The following is a 20180-nucleotide window of genomic DNA, read 5'->3' as shown; positions in this document are numbered from 1 at the left end:
AATCCATCTGACTTACAACCCTTTGATCCTGAGATAGATAGGACATTTCACAGATTAGTTAGGCATCATTTTATACCTTTTGATCATTCTGAGCATTCCATAACTGGTGAATCTGTGCATTCTGTTATTGGTGATTTTGAACATCCTGATCTTAAGCATTATAATTTTGAGCATTCTGATTCTGCACATTCTGAGAACATGACACAACCTCCACCCCGTGAGAGGACTCTAAGGGAAATGGCTGCACCTGATTTCACCTACGAAAGCTTGTGCATCCAATACCCTGATGAGGATGTCCCATATGTTCTTAAAACTGGACTGATTCATTTGCTTCCAAAGTTTCATGGCCTTGCAGGTGAAGACCCGCAAAAACATTTGAAAGAATTTCACATTGTCTGCTCCACCATGAAACCCCCAGATGTCCAAGAGGATCACATATTTCTGAAGGCTTTTCCTCATTCATTAGAGGGAGTGGCAAAGGACTGGCTGTATTACCTTGCTCCAAGGTCCATCACGAGCTGGGATGACCTTAAGAGAGTATTCTTAGAAAAAATTTTCCCTGCTTCCAGGACCACAGCCATCAGGAAGGATATCTCAGGTATTAGACAACTCAGTGGAGAGAGCCTGTATGAGTACTGGGAGAGATTTAAGAAACTATGTGCCAGTTGCCCCCACCATCAGATTTCAGAACAGCTTCTTCTCTAATATTTTTATGAAGGACTCAGTAATATGGAGAGAAGTATGATAGATGTTGCCAGTGGTGGAGCCCTTGGAGACATGACTCCTGCTGAAGCCAGAAATTTAATTGAGAAGATGGCCTCCAACTCCCAGCAGTTTAGCGCCAGAAATGACGCCATAGTCATTAGAGGAGTACATGAGGTAGCTACAAACCCATCTGCATCATCTAAACTAAGAAGCTTGAAGGCAAACTGGATGCATTGGTTAACTTGGTAACCCAGCTGGCCTTGAATCAGAAATCTGTACCTGTCACAAGGGTTTGTGGTTTGTGCTCCTCTGCTGACCACCATACAGACCTTTGTCCTTCCATGCAGCAACCTGGAGCAATTGAGCAGCCTGAAGCTTATCCTGCAAATATTTACAATAGACCTCCTCAACCTCAGCAGCAAAATCAACCACAGCAGAACAATTATGACCTCTCCAGCAACAGATACAACCCTGGATGGAGGAATCACCCTAACCTCAGATGGTCCAGCCCTCAGGAACAACAACAACAGCCTGCTCCTTCCTTCCAAAATGCTGCTGGCCCAAGCAGACCATACATTCCTCCACCAATCCAACAATAGCAACAACCCCAGAAACAGCCAACAGTTGAGGCCCCTCCACAACCTTCCCTCGAAGAGCTTGTGAGGCAAATGACTATGCAAAACATGCAGTTTCAACAAGAGACCAGAGCCTCCATTCAGAGCTTAACCAATCAGATGGGACAATTGGCTACCCAATTGAATCAACAACAGTCCCAGAATTCTGACAAGCTGCCTTCTCAAGCTGTCCAAAATCCCAAAAATGTCAGTGCCATTTCATTGAGGTCGGGAAAGCAGTGTCAAGGACCTCAACCCGTAGCACCTTCCTCATCTACAAATGAACCTGCCAAACTTCACTCTACTCCAGAGAAAGGTGATGACAAAAATTTACCTAACAATTTCTGTGCAGGTGAATCTTCTTCCACAGGTAATTCTGATTTGCAGAAGTAGCACATTCGCCCTCTTCCATTCCCTCTAAGAGCAGTTTCCAACAAAAAAAATGGAAGAGGCAGAGAAAGAGATCTTGGAAACGTTTAGAAAAGTAGAGGTAAACATACCTCTGTTGGATGCAATAAAGCAAATTCCAAGATATGCCAAATTCTTGAAGGAGCTGTGCAGAGAAAGAAGCTTAAAGGAAGTGAACGAATTAGCATGGGCAAAAATGTCTCCGCATTGATTGGTAAATCTATTCCTCAAATTCCTGAAAAATGCAAAGATCCAGGTACATTCAGCATACCTTGTATTAAAGGGAATAGTAAGTTTGACAATGTCATGCTAGATTTAGGAGCCTCTGTTAGTGTTATGCCTCTGTCGATTTTTAATTCTCTATCTCTAGGTCCCTTGCAGTCAACTGATGTGGTAATTCATTTAGCTAATAGAAGTGTTGCCTATCCTGTTGGTTTCATAGAAGATGTCTTAGTTAGAGTTGGTGAACTGATTTTCCCTGTTGATTTTTATATCTTGAATATGGAAGATGGATTTTCTCAAGGATCAGTTCCCATCATTCTAGGCAGACCCTTTATGAAAACTGCTAGAACTAAGATAGATGTTTATGCAGGCACACTGTCTATGGAGTTTGGTGATATAACTGTTCATTTTAATATTCTAGATGCTATGAAATACCCATCTGAAGATCTTTCTGTATTTCGTGCTGAAATAATTGACCATGTCGTTGATGAATACATGACTGATCTTTATTCTAATCTGCATGCCTCTCACTCTTCATGCATTGAGTCTGAAATTGTACTTGATCATATGTCTGAATTTGATGCTGAGAGTGAATCTGAGAGTGATATTGATTGCATGTCTGGTGGTGGTGTTTTACCTCTCGAGATTGATTTTATAGAGTCAGATAGGACTAACCATGTTTCAGGAAGTACACATATCTCTGACTTTCTTTATGAGGTAAAGGCTGAGAAACCATCTCCTTCTACCACTGTCCAGCCGACCACACCAGAATTGAAGCCTCTGCCATTAAATTTAAAATACGCTTACTTGGATGATAGCAAGAGTTTTCCAGTGATTATATCTGCCTCCCTTGCTGATGAGCAAGAGGAGAAGTTGTTGACAGTTCTCAAGAAGCATAAGAAGGCTATAGGCTGGACCCTGGCAGACATTCCTGGTATTAGCCCATCCACATGTATGCATCGAATAAATTTAGAGGATGGAGCTAAACCAGTAAGACAGCCACAGAGAAGACTCAACCCGGTGATTCTTGATGTAGTGAAGAAGGAGATAACCAAGCTTTTGCAAGCTGGAATCATTTATCCTATCTCCGACAGCCAATGGGTGAGTCCCGTCCAGGTAGTCCCGAAGAAGACCGGCCTCACAGTGATCAGAAATGTGAAGGAGGAGCTAATTCCTACTCGGGTGCAGAACAGTTGGAGAGTCTGCATTGACTATAAGAGGCTGAACCAGGTTACCAAAAAGGACCATTTTCCCCTGCCATTCATTGACCAGATGCTTGAATGCCTGGCAGGTAAATCCCACTATTGTTTCCTTGATGGTTTTTCTGGTTATATGCAAATTACTATTGCTCCTGAGGATCAGGAAAAGACCACATTCACCTGCCCCTTCGGCACTTTTGCTTATAGGAGGATGCCTTTCGGCCTGTGCAATGCCCCTGGTACCTTCCAGCGGTGCATGATTAGTATTTTCAGTGATTTTTTAGAAAATTGCATAGAGGTGTTTATGGATGATTTCACTGTATATGGATCCTCTTTTGATGGTTGTTTGAATAGTTTGGAAAAAGTTTTGAATAGATGCATTGAAACTAACCTTGTTCTAAATTTTGAAAAATGTCATTTTATGGTTGAGCAAGGTATAGTTTTAGGCCACATTATTTCCAATAAGGGTATTGAAGTAGATCCTGCAAAAATTTCTGTTATTTCACAATTGCCTTACCCCTCTTGTGTGCGAGAGGTGCGATCTTTTCTTGGTCATGCAGGATTCTACAGGCGCTTTATAAGGGATTTTAGCAAAGTAGCCCTTCCACTGTCCAACTTGTTGCAAAAGGAGGTGGAGTTTGACTTTAATGACAGATGCAAAGAGGCTTTTGATTACCTCAAAAGAGCGTTGACTACCACCCCCATCATCCAGGCACCCGATTGGACAGCCCCTTTTGAGCTTATGTGTGATGCATCAAATTATGCATTGGGGGCTGTCCTTGCTCAGAAAATTGATAAATTGCCCAGGGTGATATATTATGCTTCTAGGACTTTAGATGCTGCCCAAGCGAATTATACTACTACTGAGAAAGAGCTTCTAGCCATAGTTTTTGCTCTTGAAAAATTTCGATCTTATTTGCTTGGTACTCGCATTATTGTTTATACTGACCATGCAGCTCTAAAGTACTTGTTGAAGAAGGCTGATTCTAAGCCTAGGTTGATCCGATGGATGCTCTGGCTCCAAGAGTTTGACTTGGAGATCCGTGATAGGAGCGGAGCACAAAATCTAGTTGCTGATCATTTGAGTCGGATCGAACGTGTATCTGATGCAGATTCACCTATTCGGGATGATTTCCCGGATGATCATTTGTATATACTGTATAGTATTTCTGACTCTCTTTCTACTCCCTAGTTTGCTAACATTGTCAATTATTTAGTTGCCTCTGTTTTTCCTCCCTTAGCATCTAAGGCCCAAAAAGATAAAATTAAAAGTGATGCTAAGCATTTTATTTGGGATGACCCCTACTTGTGGAAATTGTGCAGTGATCAGGTAATTAGACGATGCATTCCAGATCATGAGACTGACTCAGTCCTGCAGTCCTGTCATTCTTCCGCACCGGGAGGTCATCTAGGTGTTCAAAGGACAGCTCGCAAAGTGCTTGATTGTGGTTTTTATTGGCCCATCATCTTTAAAGATGCGTGGAAGATCTGCAGCACTTGTGAGCAGTGTCAGAGAGTAGGAAATACACTTACATGGCGACAACAAATGCCTCAGCAACCTATGCTATTATGTGAGGTGTTTGATGTTTGGGGTATAGATTTCATGGGCCCTTTTCCTGTCTCTTTTGGTTATGTTTACATTCTCCTTGCAGTTGACTATGTTTCAAAATGGGTGGAAGCCAAGCCCACTAGAACTAATGATGCTAAAGTTGTTGCAGACTTTGTCAGGTCTAATATGTTTTACAGGTTTGGAGTACCTAAAGCAATTGTTAGTGATCAAGGAACCCATTTTTGCAACAGGACAATGCATGCCCTGCTTAAAAATTACGGGGTGGTACACAGGGTATCCACACCATACCACCCCCAGACCAATGGACAGGCAGAAATTTCTAACCGGGAAATCAAGCGAATTTTAGAGAAGATTGTGCAGCCAAGCAGGAAAGATTGGAGTACCAGGCTTGATGATGCTCTCTGGGCACATCGGACTGCCTACAAAGCACCCATAGGAATGTCTCCTTATCGGGTTGTCTTTGGAAAGGCATGTCATCTTCCAGTGGAAATTGAGCACAAAGCTTACTGGGCAGTGAAGACTTGCAACTTCTCTATGGATCAAGCTGGTGAGGAAAGAAAGTTGCAACTGAGTGAGTTAGATGAAATCCGCCTAGAAGCCTACGAGAATGCCAAGTTCTACAAAGAAAAGACCAAGAAGTTCCATGATAGCATGATAGTTAAAAAGGACTTCATGGTTGGGAAAAAAGTGTTATTGTATAATTCTAGGCTTGGACTCATGAGTGGTAAGTTGAGGTCTAAATGGATTGGTCCTTTTGTTGTTACTAATGTTTTTCCTTATGGTACAGTTGAGATCAAAAGCGACTCCACAAACAAGAGCTTCAAGGTCAACGGACATCGACTTAAGCCATTCCTCACGAACCCTTCTTTAGTGGACGTAGTGGTGGAAGAGACTTCCATACTCCACCCTACTCTTCCTCCACCATGACTTAGGGAGTTTTTCTTTTCCTACCTCCTTCTTTGCTTTTATTACACTTGTCCGATTCTCTTTGATGATTTAATTGTTTTTAATCTTTTAATTGTGCTACATTGAGGACAATGTGTTGTTTAAGTATGGAGGGGAGTGTTCTTTGGTTTTGCTAGTTTTGTTGGTTTTGTTAATTTGTTAGTTGTGTTAATTTGTTAATGTTGTTAGTTTCGTCGGATTTTTAGTTTAATATTTTGGGTCAATTTTGTGTGCATGTACGACTTTGCATGTTTTTCTTTGAATTATAGGATATGTTCAAGAAATGGGTAATTGTTTTGAAAATAAAAGTTCTTGACATTTTGTGACTTGAAATCCTTGATTCTCCTCTACATGTCATGATAGTTTTGAAAGCTCAATTTGAATGTGATGAGTTTACCTTTGTGAGAATTTGAGCCATCCATCATCATAATCATTTGGTGTGTTTTGCCCCATTGATTGCTTGCACAATAGCCTTGGCTTGATTCTTGTTGATGCTTCCTAATTCACATGCATATTTGGAAATGATTGAGGCAATTTTGTTCTCATAAGCTTCTAGCCAAATTGACTTACCTTGAATTAATTCCTTTGATAGCCCTTTTGAGCCTTGTTTCCCTTTCCTTGTTTTGAAGCTCACTACAAGCCTTAAATGAAAAACCATGATATCACCATATCTTTAAGGAATTTTGGAGCTTTGGAATTGTTTTGGGAATAAGTGTGGGGGGTTTTTTGTTTCATTGGATAACTTGTTTTGTTGGCTATGCTTCGTGATGTATTTTGGGCCATACTTGATGTACATTGTATATTGGTTAAATGTTGGACATGCTGAATGAAATGTTGTTTCTCAAAGGCTATAGAGTAATAAAAAAAAATCGAAAAAAAAAGAAGAAAAAGAAAAGCAATAAAGTTGAGTGAATAAGATCTTAAATTGCACAAGAATGATGAAACTCTTGGTTCTACTCTTTATGTTTAATTTTTATCTTTACTTCTTTTTATTTTCTTATTTTTTTCTTAATATGCACTTATTCCCCATTGCTCCTCTATTCCTTTGGGATTTAGCCACTTATTCCATATTTCTCCATACCTTGTCCTTGGCCCCATTACAACCTTAAAAGACCTTTTGATCCTCATGTGCTTGTGTCTGTGGGTTGATTGTCAATTTTAGAATCTTGCCAAGTTTATGTGGTGTTTGCTTTCATGGGTGCTTTGAGGGTAAATAGTAGCCTAGACACTTGAGAGATAGAGTGTATATCTTGTGAGGCTTTATCACTTTTCATTCTTGAGCTGATTAACTATTTTGCCATGATTGGGTTGCTTGGATGATTTTCATGAATGTCTTGACTTTTTGGATCTCCTTATGTTAGATGTTACTCATTCCTTGATGTTCATTGAGAAATATGTGAATGTTTTTGTCTGTCTCTCTTTGATATCCTTGGACTTTGTTCTTTGTTTCATTTTGCCCAGGAGTGCAAAAGGCTAAGTATGGGGGGTTTTGATGTGCCATCATTTTCTTCTATTTTCTAAACCCTTTTTGCACCATTTTAATTACTGATTGGTCTTAATTGTCAATTAATCAGGCAGTTTTATTATTTGGGCTCATTTAGCTAATTTGATGTTTTTAATCTAATTTCAGGAATTAATGAAACATTGAGCTTAATCCGGATTTTGGTTATGGACTTGAAGAGGGCAAATAAAGCAGCGCTTACCTTAGTTAATTTCTAATTAGGAAATTTCGCAATTTTATTTTATGTTGTTCAGTGTTTATTTCGTTTTGGGCCAGAGTATTGTAATAGGGCCCAATGACTTTGAGTGACTCTTTTTAAATAGCAGCCTTGGGATTCGTGCAAGGCATTCTATTATGCTATTTTCATTATTCAGAGCTTTGGTTTTAGGTTTTCACATTTTTTTGTTCCCTTGTTACGGTTTTCGTTCTTAATGCAAATTTCCGTTTTCTGCTTCTAATTACGATTTCATTCTTGCTTCTTCTTCTACTTTCATTTACGTTTCTGTCTCATTTACGTTTCTGTTCATTTACGTTTCTGTTCATTTACGTTTGTGCTTCATGTTTCATTTGCGTTTTCTGTTTGAATCCATGGAAGGCTAGATTTTCTGGTGTTGTTTCCTTTTGAGGACGAAGCCCAACTCTCTTTGAGGTTTCGCTTGTAATGTGGTTTCCTGGCAGTTTTCCCTTCACCAGTTATCCCAATTTCATGAATATTAATCAGTGCACGCTTCGTGTTCGATTAATTGCCTCTGAGCCTAACTTGCGTTCATGCTTAATGGACGAAGGGCTAACTGGTGTATGTGGTGCCTAATCACGTATTGAAAACCCTAAGTTGATTTTCGCTTAGTAAATTGAAATAGGGTTGGATTAAGTGGTTGACTGTTAGGGACGAATTCTCCATAACCCAGGATAAGAGAATGGCTTTTGAATCAGAGGAAACAACCCATTTTTAATATTAGTAGTTTCGTATTCCAGTTTACTTGTTCTGCTCTTTAATTACCAAACAACCAAACCCCCCCCCCAATCGTTACTGTCACTGCAAGTATATTATGAACATTTGGTTTGTCACTGCTTGTTGGGAAACGACCTAGGATCACTTCCTAGTTACTGCATTTTCATGTTTATTTGATTCAGGTACGGCCTCGATCACACGATCATCTTTTGAATGATTTTCATATTGTTTTTATTGGAAGCCTCAATTGCCCCATTTATCTTTGGCCGATAAGGTATGGAATTATGGTGTTGGATCTTGAAATCCTCACACACTTCCTTCATCATTTTGTTGTTTAAATTGGTGGCATTATTGGTGATGATCTTCCTGGGAAACCCATATCTGCAGATTATCTCCTTCTTAATGAATCTGATCACCACATTCCTAGTCATGCTAGCATATGAAGCTGCTTCCACCCACTTGGTGAAGTATTCAATGGCGACTAAGATGAAGTGATTCTCGTTGGAAGCCTTGGGTTCGATGGCCCCGATCACGTCTATGCCCCACATAGAGAATGGCCAAGGTGCTACCAAGACATTCAATGGTACAGGTGGAGCATTAACATTATCAATGAAGGTCTGGCACTTATGGCATTTCCTCACATGAATGCAACAATCGCTCTCCATAGTGAGCCAATAATACCCCGCTCTCAGAATCTTTCGGGCCATGGCATGTCCATTGGCATGTATACCGAAGGATCCCTCATGCACCTCTACTAGCATTTGTTCGACCTCTCTTGCATCTACACACCGAAGCAGCACCATGTCACCAATCACCAACCATCGTGATGTCCTCTTGTCGTTGTTAGAGGCCTCAAGCGGGTATTCCTTGTCTTCGATGTATCATTTGATATCGAAGTACCAAGGCTTACCATCCTCCTCTTCTTCTATCAAACAAAAATGTGCAGGCTTACCACGACATCTGAATTCGATGTACAACAAATCTCCGTGCGGGCTTAGTTGGAACATGGACGCTAGAGTGGCAAGGGCGTTGGCCATCTAATTTTCCTCTCTAGGAATGTGATGAAATGATATGTCATTGAAGAATTCCATCAACTTCCTGATGTAAGCCTAGTAAGGTACCAATTTGTGGTCCCTGGTCTCCCATTCACCTTTCAACTGATGAATTACCAATGTCGAGTCCCCGTATACCTTGAGTAACTTGACCATGAAGTCGATTGCTGCTTGAATTCCCAGGGCACACACCTCGTACTCCGCTATGTTGTTTGTGCAGTTGAAGCCCAACCTAGCCGTGAAAGGTATATATTGTTTCTCCGGGGAAACCAATATTGCCTCAATTCCATGGCCTAGTGCATTAGACACACTGTCAAACCACATGGTCCACTTGTCCCTGTCCTCATCCTCTACTTCCTCCTCAAACAAGGTCATGATATCCTCATTAGGGAATTCTAGATGCATAGGCTGATAATCATTGATGGGCTATTGAGCCAGGTAATCTGCCAAGGCACTCCCCTTTATTTCCTTCAAAGTGACATAGACAATATCGAAGTTTGACAACAGAACCTGCCACCGAGCTATCCATCCAGTAAGAGCGGGCTTTTTGAAGATGTACTTGATGGGATCTATTTTGGACACCAACCAAGTAGTGTAATTCAGCATATACTGCCTCAGATGGTAAGCTGCCCATACCAAGGCACAACACATTCTTTCTAGAAAAGAGTAGTTCATCTCACATGCCATGAACTTCTTGCTCAAATAATAGACGGCCCGCTCCCTTTTTCCAGACTCATTGTGCCGTCCCAACACACACCTCATCGACCCATCTAATATAGTCATGTATAGGATAAGAGGTCTTCCGAGCGCTGGCGGTACGAGCGCAGGGGGATTCATCAGACACCGCTTAATCCTTTCAAATGCCACTTGACAATCATCTTCCCATTGGATGGACTGATTTTTACGCAACAATTTGAAAAGAGGCTCACAAGTGGAGGTCAACTGTGATATGAATCTCGCTATGTAGTTCAACCTCCCCAGGAAACCTCGGACCTGTTTCTCGGTGCGTGGCTCTGGCATTTTGAGGATTTCCTTTACTTTGTCTAGATCTACCTCTATTCCTTTCTGACTACCAACAAAGCCGAGCAATTTTCTGGACTTAACCCCGAAAGTACACTTTGCGGGATTCAGCCTTAACCTGTATTTATGCAGTCACTCGAACAACTTCCGCAAATTGCCAAGGTGTTCCTTCTCGGTCCTCGATTTAGCGATCATGTCATCCACATAGATCTCGATCTCTTTATGCATCATGTCATGGAATAATGCCACCATGGCTCGCTGGTATGTTGCGCCAGTGTTCTTGAGCCCAAAGGACATTACCTTGTAGCAGAAAATTCCCCACAGAGTGATGAAGGTTGTCTTTTCCATATCCTCCGGTGCCATCTTTATCTGATTATAGCCCGAAAACCCATCCATGAAAGAAAACAAGGCAAAATTGGAAGTGTTATCTATGAGAACATCGATGTGCGGTAAAGGAAAGTTATCCTTTGGAATAGCTCGGTTTAAATCTCGATAATCCATGCACATTCGCATATTCCCATCCTTTTTAGGGACTGGCACGATGTTGGCGACCCATTCCGGGTATCGAGCAACGGCCAAGAAACCAACATCGAATTGCTTCGTCACTTCTTCCTTTATTTTCAGGGACATCTCGGGCTTCATCCTCCTCAACTTTTGCTTTACCGGGGAACACTCGAGATTCAGAGGTAGTTTGTGCTGCATGATATCCGAGCTCAAACCAGGTATATCCTAGTAGGACCAAGCAAAGATGTCTTGGTAGTCTCGCAACAGAGTCACCAATTCATCTCGGACGTTTGTGGACATGCAAGTGTCGACCTTAACCTCTTTTCTCTCTCCGTCAACCCCTAAGTTCACAACTTCTATTTCCTCTTGGTGTGGCTTCACTTCCCTTTCTTCTTGCTCCACCATTCTTTTCAAATCTAGAGGAAGCCCCCAATCCTCATCTTCTCCTTTCTCGGCTTGATTTATTAGTTGCTCAAAATCAACATCCGGGTCCTCGGTATCACTACTTTCACTGGACTCATTGTTGGATATTGAATTTGTCATGGAAATCTCAGGTTGTTCAACGATTTGCCAATTCCCCAATTCAAAGCTCGGAGGACATGGCTGCACCCAATTTGGTCAGTCTTGAGGGGTCTCCTCGTCTATCACCACAACCTGATCCTTGTGCATCCATCCCACATTGGCAAAGCTCTCACTGATGTGACAAATAGGAACCCTTTCCACTTATAGTCCTCGACCTTGTAGATGGGCCAGGCTTTTGTCCTTTCTTTCCAGGGCGACCCTCCTCTTGTCGACATTTAAGGTTTGTAACCTAACCTGAACCTTCCACGAATCTCAGCGAACTCCACCAAGTTTGCCGTGCTGTCCCTGTTTCGGCTGAGACCCATTCTGGGCTCATATCCATCCCTTAACATAACCCGAGCCACCATCAAAGTGGCACCAGATAAGCGTGGCTGCATCGGAGGAGATTCCATATAAGCATTGCTCACAATTTCCAGTGCTTGGAATGATGTTTCCAACTATTCCTCTGCAGCCTTAACATAAGGCGTGGAAGATGGACAACTTACCAGTATATCTTCCTCCCCTGATACTATAACTAGCTACCCTTCCACCACAAACTTTAATTTATGGTGCAACATTGACGGGATCACCCCAATTGAATGGATCCAAGGTCGGCCTAAAAGCAACTGTAGGTAGGGCTTATGTCCAATATTTGGAATGTTATCTGACACACGTGGGGCCTAATTTGAATTGGAAGATTGATCTCTCCCCTTACGTCCCAACGGCTACCATTGAAAGCCCGCACCACCATGGAGCTCGGCCTCATGTGAGACTCCTTAAAAGGCAGCTTGTCCAATGTAGTTTTGGGCATGACGTTGAGGGAAGAGCCATTGTCGATGATCACTTTGGCCACTATGTGGTCCAAGCATTTAACAGACACTTGCAAGGCTTTGTTGTGTCCCCTACCTTCGACTGCTATCTCCTCATCGGCAAAAGTAAGGTAGTTGTTGGTAGTCATGTTGTTGACTATGCCCCTAAAGCCCTCCACTGATATGTCTTGAGATACATGGCTTCATTCAAGATTTTGACCAAAAGTGCCTGATAAGGCTCAGAGTTCATGAGCAGCCCCAACAGAGAGATCCTACCTGGAGTTTTGTTCAATTGTTCAATCACCTTGAAGTCACTTTGTTGAATGATCCTTAGGAACTCAATCGCCTCCTCAACTGATATCTCTTTCTTGCTGAAGCCCTCCCCTTCCTCTGTGATCTTTCCAATAGGGACCCTATCATCCAGGGTTGGGCCCGCCTTATCTCTTTCGCCTATGTTCGCCTTCGCCTTCCCTTTGTCCTTTGACCATACTGGTAGCTCGAGCGTAGTGAAGATCCGTTCAATACGAGTCATGCCACTCGTACCAAAAATATTTGTAACTTTAGTGGACAAAAGGTCCTCTTTAACCCGTATTAAAAACGCGTCCTTCCTTCTGTCGGACCCTTGTGCGACATATTTCCATGGCACTGCCTTATCACTTTTATAAGGGAAGGGCGTAGGCATCTTGACTGTGAAGGGATGGAAACCTCGAGGCCTCTGAGTGGTGACGTCCTTGGTGAAGTGGATCACCAAAGGCTTGGGCTTACCCGGGTTTCTGTCGTTTGACTGCATGCATACATCTTTTTCCCCATTCTTCGCATTGCAGACTTCAATCTGCCCCCTGTTCATCATTCCTTGTAGCAGCTCCTCCGCCATTGGACATGTCTCCACATCGTGCGATGTCCCTAGATGCATTAAACAAGAATCTCCTTTGTCACCATCAAGGTGTATCATACCAGCCTCGTGCAATGCTTCCAATATGAACCACCTAAAAGTTAACACATTCCCTATTTGTTTCAGCCCTCGAGGCTCCCAATCTTCCACTGCATTCACCGCCAAGCCTTTATGATTGACGAGTGGATTAGTCCTCACATTCGGACTATCTTCTTGGAATGTCAACCATCTAGCGTTAATCAAGCTTTGTACCTTGTGCTTGAGGGCTACACGCTACTCGATAGAGTGCCCCAGAACACCACCATGATATGCGTAGGTTGCGTTGGGATTGTACCATAGGGGAAAGAGAGGTTGATAGACCTTCCCTGGGCTCACCACAACCATTTGGTTGCTAAGCAAGGATGGTAGTAGGTCGGTATAAGGCATCGGTATCGGGGTGAACTCCACGGGTTTTCTTTCTGGGAAGTTCCTCCTTGGGTTTGTGTTTGTGTTGGGGTTGGGATTTCCAGTTGGTCGAGGCTATGCAGGAAATGTATTTTGTGGGGGAGGCCCTTGTGGTTGAGTGGGCATTCTCTGTTGGATGGGTGCCGGACTGGAAGGAGATCCGACATTGGCTGAGTAATTGTACTGGGGCGGAGGATATTGGTAAGTGGGGTTGGGACTTTGGCCATGTGGGAGCTGCGGTTACGGTATGGGCATCTCCCTCCTTTTTCTTAGCCCCACCCGTTCCACTCATTCTATTGCTAGCACTCGTCGAAGCGGCGTAATCGAATTTGCCCCTTCTTAAGCCCATTTCAATCCTTTCACCTGCAAATACCAGATCCATAAAGCTCAAAGGCATGTAACCCACCATTTTCTCATAGTAGAACACTGGTAATGTGTCCACTATCATTGTTATAATCTCCCACTCCATCATTGGAGGTGCTACTTGGGCTGCCAAATCCCTCCACCTCTAGGCGTACTCCTTGAAAGACTTATGCTCCTTCTTGCACATTTTTTGCAATTGCGTTCTATTGGGAGCCATGTCAGAGTAGTATTGATACTGCCTGATGAAGGTAGCCATTAAGTCCTTCCAAGTATGAATCTGGGAAGATTCCAGGTTGGTATACCAAGTAATTGTTGCCCCGGCCAAACTCTCTTGAAAGAAATGCATCAAGAGTTTCTCATCTTTTGTGTATGCCCTCATCTTCTGAAAATACATCTTCAGATGGTTCTTGGGACAAGTAGTCCCCTTGTACTTGTCAAAGTCTGACACTTTGAATTTGGGAGGGATGATGACATCGGGCACTAGGCATAGTTCTGCCATGTCGGCAAAAGGGTAATCTCTAATCCCCTCAATAGGTCTCAGCCTTTCCACTATAAGATCAAATTTCTCTCTTTCCTCCATGGCAGGTGGCAGTTTTCCCACCGAGAAATGTAAGGGTTGCAGCAGGCGATGCTGAGGCCCTTTCGAGGTGTTAGGCTGGGGCATGCCACCAAATGCGGGCCCCTCAGTGGTATATCCAAGGTAAGGCTTGAAGTCAGCCAGAGCATGATCCTGGGGTTCTTCACATGCCCCCCCCCCCCATGGGTTGAGCAAACTGTGCATGCCCAACTGGGTTGCAAGCTTTCGAGGGGAACAGGAATGGAGTGGTCGGCGTTCTCGTCGAGTTGGTGTACAACATTGGGTGGTGTGTAGTTAGGAGGCAAGCTGTATGGTGGGAAAGAATTCTTGCTTTGCACAACATGGGGACCGCCTGTACTTCCCAATGCTTCTCCTCCCTGACCTACCACGTCCGAGACTGGATGACTCATTTGATTTATGCTAGATGAGTGGGTCGGATCCACCTCAGGTGCAGCGCTGGTGGTGGCAACTGTAACCGCATTGCTTTCCATTATTTTCTTCATACTCAACATGGCCTCCATCATGGCGGCCATCTGGTCCTTCATGGCCTCCATGTTGACCTTCATCTGGTCCTTCATGGCCTCCATGTTGACCTTCATCTGGTCCTTCATGGCCTCCATGTCGACCTTCATCTGCTCCTGAACTTCCTTTACCTCACTAGTGATTCTAGATCTGGTGCGCATTCAATAAGGGTGCTATAAAGCGCGTTCGTTCTTTTTAGTTATTATGATTACTTTTGATGATGACAATGACTACTAAAAACAAAATGCAATGAGTAATGCGACAACTAAAAAAAACATGAATGCATGATAATGATAAGTTGCTGAAGTATTGAATCCACGCAGAACTTTCAGTAAAGACGTAAGGTTGAATCAAATCCCATTTTCATTAAGAAATAACATTTTTTATCTTGCCAAAGCCAAAGCATAAATACAATACAAATGCCTCAACGGTTCCTAATTATGTGGGACATCAGTTCGACCATGTGTTGGCAGTAATCGAAAAGCCCATGAACTTCATCGGGAGCTGAGTATACATCAGCCATTGCCTTGGCTCTGGCTAACAACCTTGGAAGCTCTTGACTCCCATTCAGAGTGAGAGTGAACCTATCCATCCATTTCATAGCTTCCCCGTGCAATGATTCTATCACCCTTCCTCTTGCTTCCTTTTCCATTTGCAGAGTCGATACATTCGCTTGTTCATCCTTCAGCCTTTGCCAATGACTAGCAGCTAGGTTCACCTTTTCCTTATATTGATCAATAATTGTCAACATATTCTCTTCCATTCTGCTTAGTTGCTCTGTTAAAATTCTCTTCACCCTTTGACAAGCCTTCAACTTATCTTCTAACACCATGCTTTCCAACCTTGACTCGTCCTTCTCGGCCCTTCTAAGCTTGAGCTCGTTGCTGCTGCCCCATAGAGCCCCTCAGAGCTTGTTCCTGCTCCATTCTTCCTTTCGAGCCCTTTTGGTTTTTCCGCTCTAAGGCTTCGACCATAGTCATGTTGACATCTCTCAGCACATCACACTTTTTCCAGACCCTAGTGACTACCATATTTAGCGCCTCCTTGACCACTCTCATTTTTTCGAGCTCCACTTTCAAAGCTTGCACTTCTTCACTTTCCTCAAGGACTTCAGCTTCTTTCCCACTTAGGCCTTTTAGCTTTGGGAGCCAAGTTATCCCTTGCGTCCTAGACTTCAACCACTTGTGATAGCCGCCGATGGCGCCATTGCTACTTCCCCTAAGCTCCTTATCTTTCCTTTCCACTGTATTCCATGCTCTACGGATTCTTTGAAGTATCTTCTCCGATGGTACACCTCTCATAGGGTAGCCTAGTTGTCTTATGACCAGCATGAGATTATAATTAATACAACCCCTCATTCCCATCAAGGGGATGTTTGGGAATCCTTCACACGAGCATAATACTCCTGCCCCTCCTTCTTTCCATCGGGGGAACCAGTTAATGGACGATCCTACCATACCTGCCAAGAGTTCTTCCCAATTGGCTTTTCCCTTTTTGGTGCACATGCTATGACCTTGTAGAGGACAAACAGGCCTACCTTCATGACGAAAAACATGGGAGACCAACCATACATAAAGAGTAGGCGTACAACAGACAATTCTTGTGCTGCTCTTTTTGCATCTTAGGTCAAACGTATCATATGCATTGGCCAAAACAACGATGACCGGGCTTTCCTTGCTGTGATGATAAGCGAGGAAGGCATCGATCGTTGCTAAGTCCACTAGCCCATCTACATTTGGAAATAGTATGGTCCCAAAAACCAATAGTGCTAATATGTCAATGAACGAGGTCCACTCCCCTGATTTGCCAAAGCTTTTGCCTTTCCTCCAAGCGCTTTCTTGGTATCCCAACTACCCCATTTCTATTTTTCTTCAACCGGTCTAGCTCTTGTTTCGAGATCCTGACCACTTTTGCTATTCTTGCCATAGAAGGATAGAATCCGGAAAAAAGGTATGGCTTCTTTCCTCCTTGCGGGCATCCTAAGATCCCTTCGAACTCTTCTATGGTCGGTGCTAACTAAAAATCTCCAAAAGTGAAGCACCTGAGCGACTGGTCGTAGTATTGAGTGAGGGACGCGATGGCTTCAGCGGACACTTCTACCATGGCCAAATCCTAGATTTTCCCATACACCTTACTGAAGGCTTGAGGTCGAACTTGATCCATCCGTTGTCCTAGTTCTCGCAAGCTGGCTAGTTCTAGGTTCTTGACTTTGACATGATAGAACCTCTTTTTAAAGGAGGGCGCTTGGTCCGACCCCATGTTTGCAGGAATGAAAGTTCTGGTGATCAATACGTGAACAACCTATCATAGAGGAGGTATGATGAATGCATCAGGGCATGTTTATGCTATGCATGACAAATGCGTTTACCTACGGACAAAAGAGCTTGGAAGACCATCTCTTCTTACCCACAATGCATTGGGTATCATGGTTCGTTTGCAGACATTACCATGGTGCCCAATGCATGCAACTAAGAAGGCGATGCAGACTTTCCGGCTTCCTGAAGATGACGAAAACAAATGCAAGACATGAGCAATGACACGGGATGAGTATGCATGCATGAAAGCAATGACTAATGATAACAAAGAGTATGTGGCTGGTAGTACAAAGAAAACATGCTAAATGAATGAGTATGATAACGTAATGACTTAATGCCAAAATGCCATGTGTGAACATAATAACATGGTAAACACAGGAATGATGTACACAATCACGACGTCATAAATATATGCATGACTAGATCAAGGAAACAAAACATAGTGTGTTTGTTCCGTGTCCCTAATTTAGGAACCTAATGGAAAGGATTAAAAGTTTTCTATTTGGTGACAACTCTCAAGGGTGGTCGTACATAACTTTCAAAGGTTTCTAGAGATATCATCCTCTTTGATATCAAACATTGTGGCGGTAGGTGTTCGAGCCCTACACAACCCCGAACTTTATCGGAAAGTGTACCGAGTCGTTAAAGTAATAATAAAATGGTAAGAAATCGAGTATTGAACTCGGGGAACTTGTTTCATTCAGTGAAGTTTCATTCAGCAAGCAAACATTGATATACAACCATGTAAACAGAATTAAACCAAAGATGTATATGTTGTAAATCTAAAATAACTACAAATACGCTTATCAAAATGGGAGAGAAAACAGATGATTAAAACGTTGGGTCCTTCTACTGAACGCTAGATGTAATTGAAATATTTTTCTCTATTTAATGTTATTTATGTGTTCTATGTTGAGGACTAAAATACCAAACACTGATTCCTCGCATGAATGGACTAATTCTAATTAAACCTCGTTCTCGGATGTCTCGTGAACTTAGCCTAACCGAACAACATTACAATCACAACATATCAAAAACTAAAACCCTGCACTCTATGTCTAGCAATGCAATTATCTAGCCCTACTCTATCCAGTTCTAAGGATTAATACATTTTCCAATGCTAAAAATCCTAACTTTACACACCAATGGGTGATCAGACCAAACACATGCAATAATTAAGTGCAGATAGAAACAATGAACACAAAAAAACAACTTTAAATAGATAGTTAAGAGTTTACATCAAGTTTCAGCAGAATTTCCCAATAGAGATACTTAGCCTTCCATCGCAAGGCAGCACCTTTCAACTACAAGATGAGGGTTTAAGAAGAAAATAACATATTACACAGTGGTGGGGATGTCTCCTCCACCTCTAGGAACCTAGAAATTACTCCTAAACCTAAGATCCTCTTGAAAGTTGAGGTTTTTGGCTTCCTTGCTCTGTTTTTTGCCTTTGTTTTGCTCTCTACGCTCTGAATTAGCCTAATCCTTGATGACTGCTTGATTTTTCCAACTTCAGCCTTAAAAAGGACTTTACGTCCTCGAAGGCTCGCTTAGCGCCATTTTCGCGCTTAGCACGAGTTAGTGAATATCCGCTGAGCGAGCTGGGCGCGCTTAGCACGGGAAGAGATAAATGCCTCGCTGAGCAAGCTGATGACGCGCTGAGTGCATATATGCTTCTTAGATTCTCCTCCAAATTCTCCCAACTTGCTAAGTGGGCTGAGTGCCTCGCTTAGCACATGATTCTCGCTAAGCGCACACCAGCTGCAAGCCTTCAAAATCGTCATCCTTTTTACCTAAAATTGAAGTTGAAACACATTAAATTCACAATGTTGGGAATTTCTACTGACAAATTAAACTAAACCTAAAAATATGTACAAACCTACAAAAAGAACCATAAATTGGGGAAAAGATAAACATTTTATAAAACTTTTCTATACAAAAGTTAGTCGTAAATGACGACTAACAGTAGGGACTACCAGCGACAACATATCATCAAAAGAGGAAAACTCTAGATGAGGCTTCACTGTTATCAAGCGAGTCGGAGACCCAACATGACAATAGATCGACCTCCACTTCCTATGTCTCACACAGACCCGGGTATAGGGCCTAACAACTCACTGTGTGTGCAAAGGTGTAGGTGTCGGTGTCATGTGTGCATAGAACAAACAAATATTTCTAATTATACATGTAATAGGTAGACAACCACACACCAAAACATAAAAGCATAGAAAAAAGGGTTATGTAAATATGGACAAAACAAGAATCATAAAAGAAAAAAGGGAAACTAAATAAAGAAAAGGTCACAATAAACATTGTACACGAATTAAATGACTTAACTCTCTAAGATCCCCAATGGAGTCGCCAACTGTCGCAACCTACCCTTCGGCGGCAGGGCGAGGTGAGATGGAAAAGTGTGTCTTCCTAAAAAGGAAAACACACGGGAGTCGCCACCAACATTTATTTGAGGAAAACGTTAGAAAAATCAAAAAAGATGAAGGTCTACGAATTTCAAAAGTAAGGGTTCGAGAGTTGTTTACGCACAGGGAAGGTAGAACCCCGCACGGCCGTCACAGGGGACGGTAACCTTTAATCGAGTGTGCGCAACGTGACTTCAAAATTATTTATTTTCCCTTTTCATAGTTTTTTACTTTTTACGATCGACAAGGGTGTTGCCCTTGATCCTAAGTATCCTCAGGTGTGATGAGAAATTTAGACCTATGTAGTTCTTTAAAGCGAGAAAGTCATGTGTAGAGCTGATTTTAGGCTTTTGAAAGATTCATTTTAAATAACAAGCAAAAAAAGGCCGTTAAGGCGTTGGACCTTGAACGATCTCGGGTGACTTTAATGGAGAAAAAAATTCAGTTATATGTTGATTCTATCTTGGTTTGGTTCATTAACTTCCAATCTCTTTAAAAAGATGATTTACGGCACAAATGATCAGTTGAAATTTACTTTACAAGAAGAAAAGAGATTACTAATGATAGAAGAATGAGATGAAGATGCGC

General features: G+C 42.4%; 1 non-coding gene across 1 annotated transcript; it reads right to left on the bottom strand.

Moving 5' to 3' along the window:
- Positions 1-576: 576 nt before the first annotated feature.
- On the bottom strand, positions 577-683 carry LOC114385612. Its single transcript, XR_003660977.1, has one exon. It is a non-coding gene; the product is annotated as a small nucleolar RNA R71 (small nucleolar RNA).
- Positions 684-20180: the final 19497 nt, after the last annotated feature.

Source organism: Glycine soja, chromosome 14 (assembly GCF_004193775.1).
Source record: "Glycine soja cultivar W05 chromosome 14, ASM419377v2, whole genome shotgun sequence".
Taxonomy (NCBI): Eukaryota; Viridiplantae; Streptophyta; class Magnoliopsida; order Fabales; family Fabaceae; genus Glycine; species Glycine soja.
This window is presented reverse-complemented; position numbering and strand designations above follow the sequence as displayed.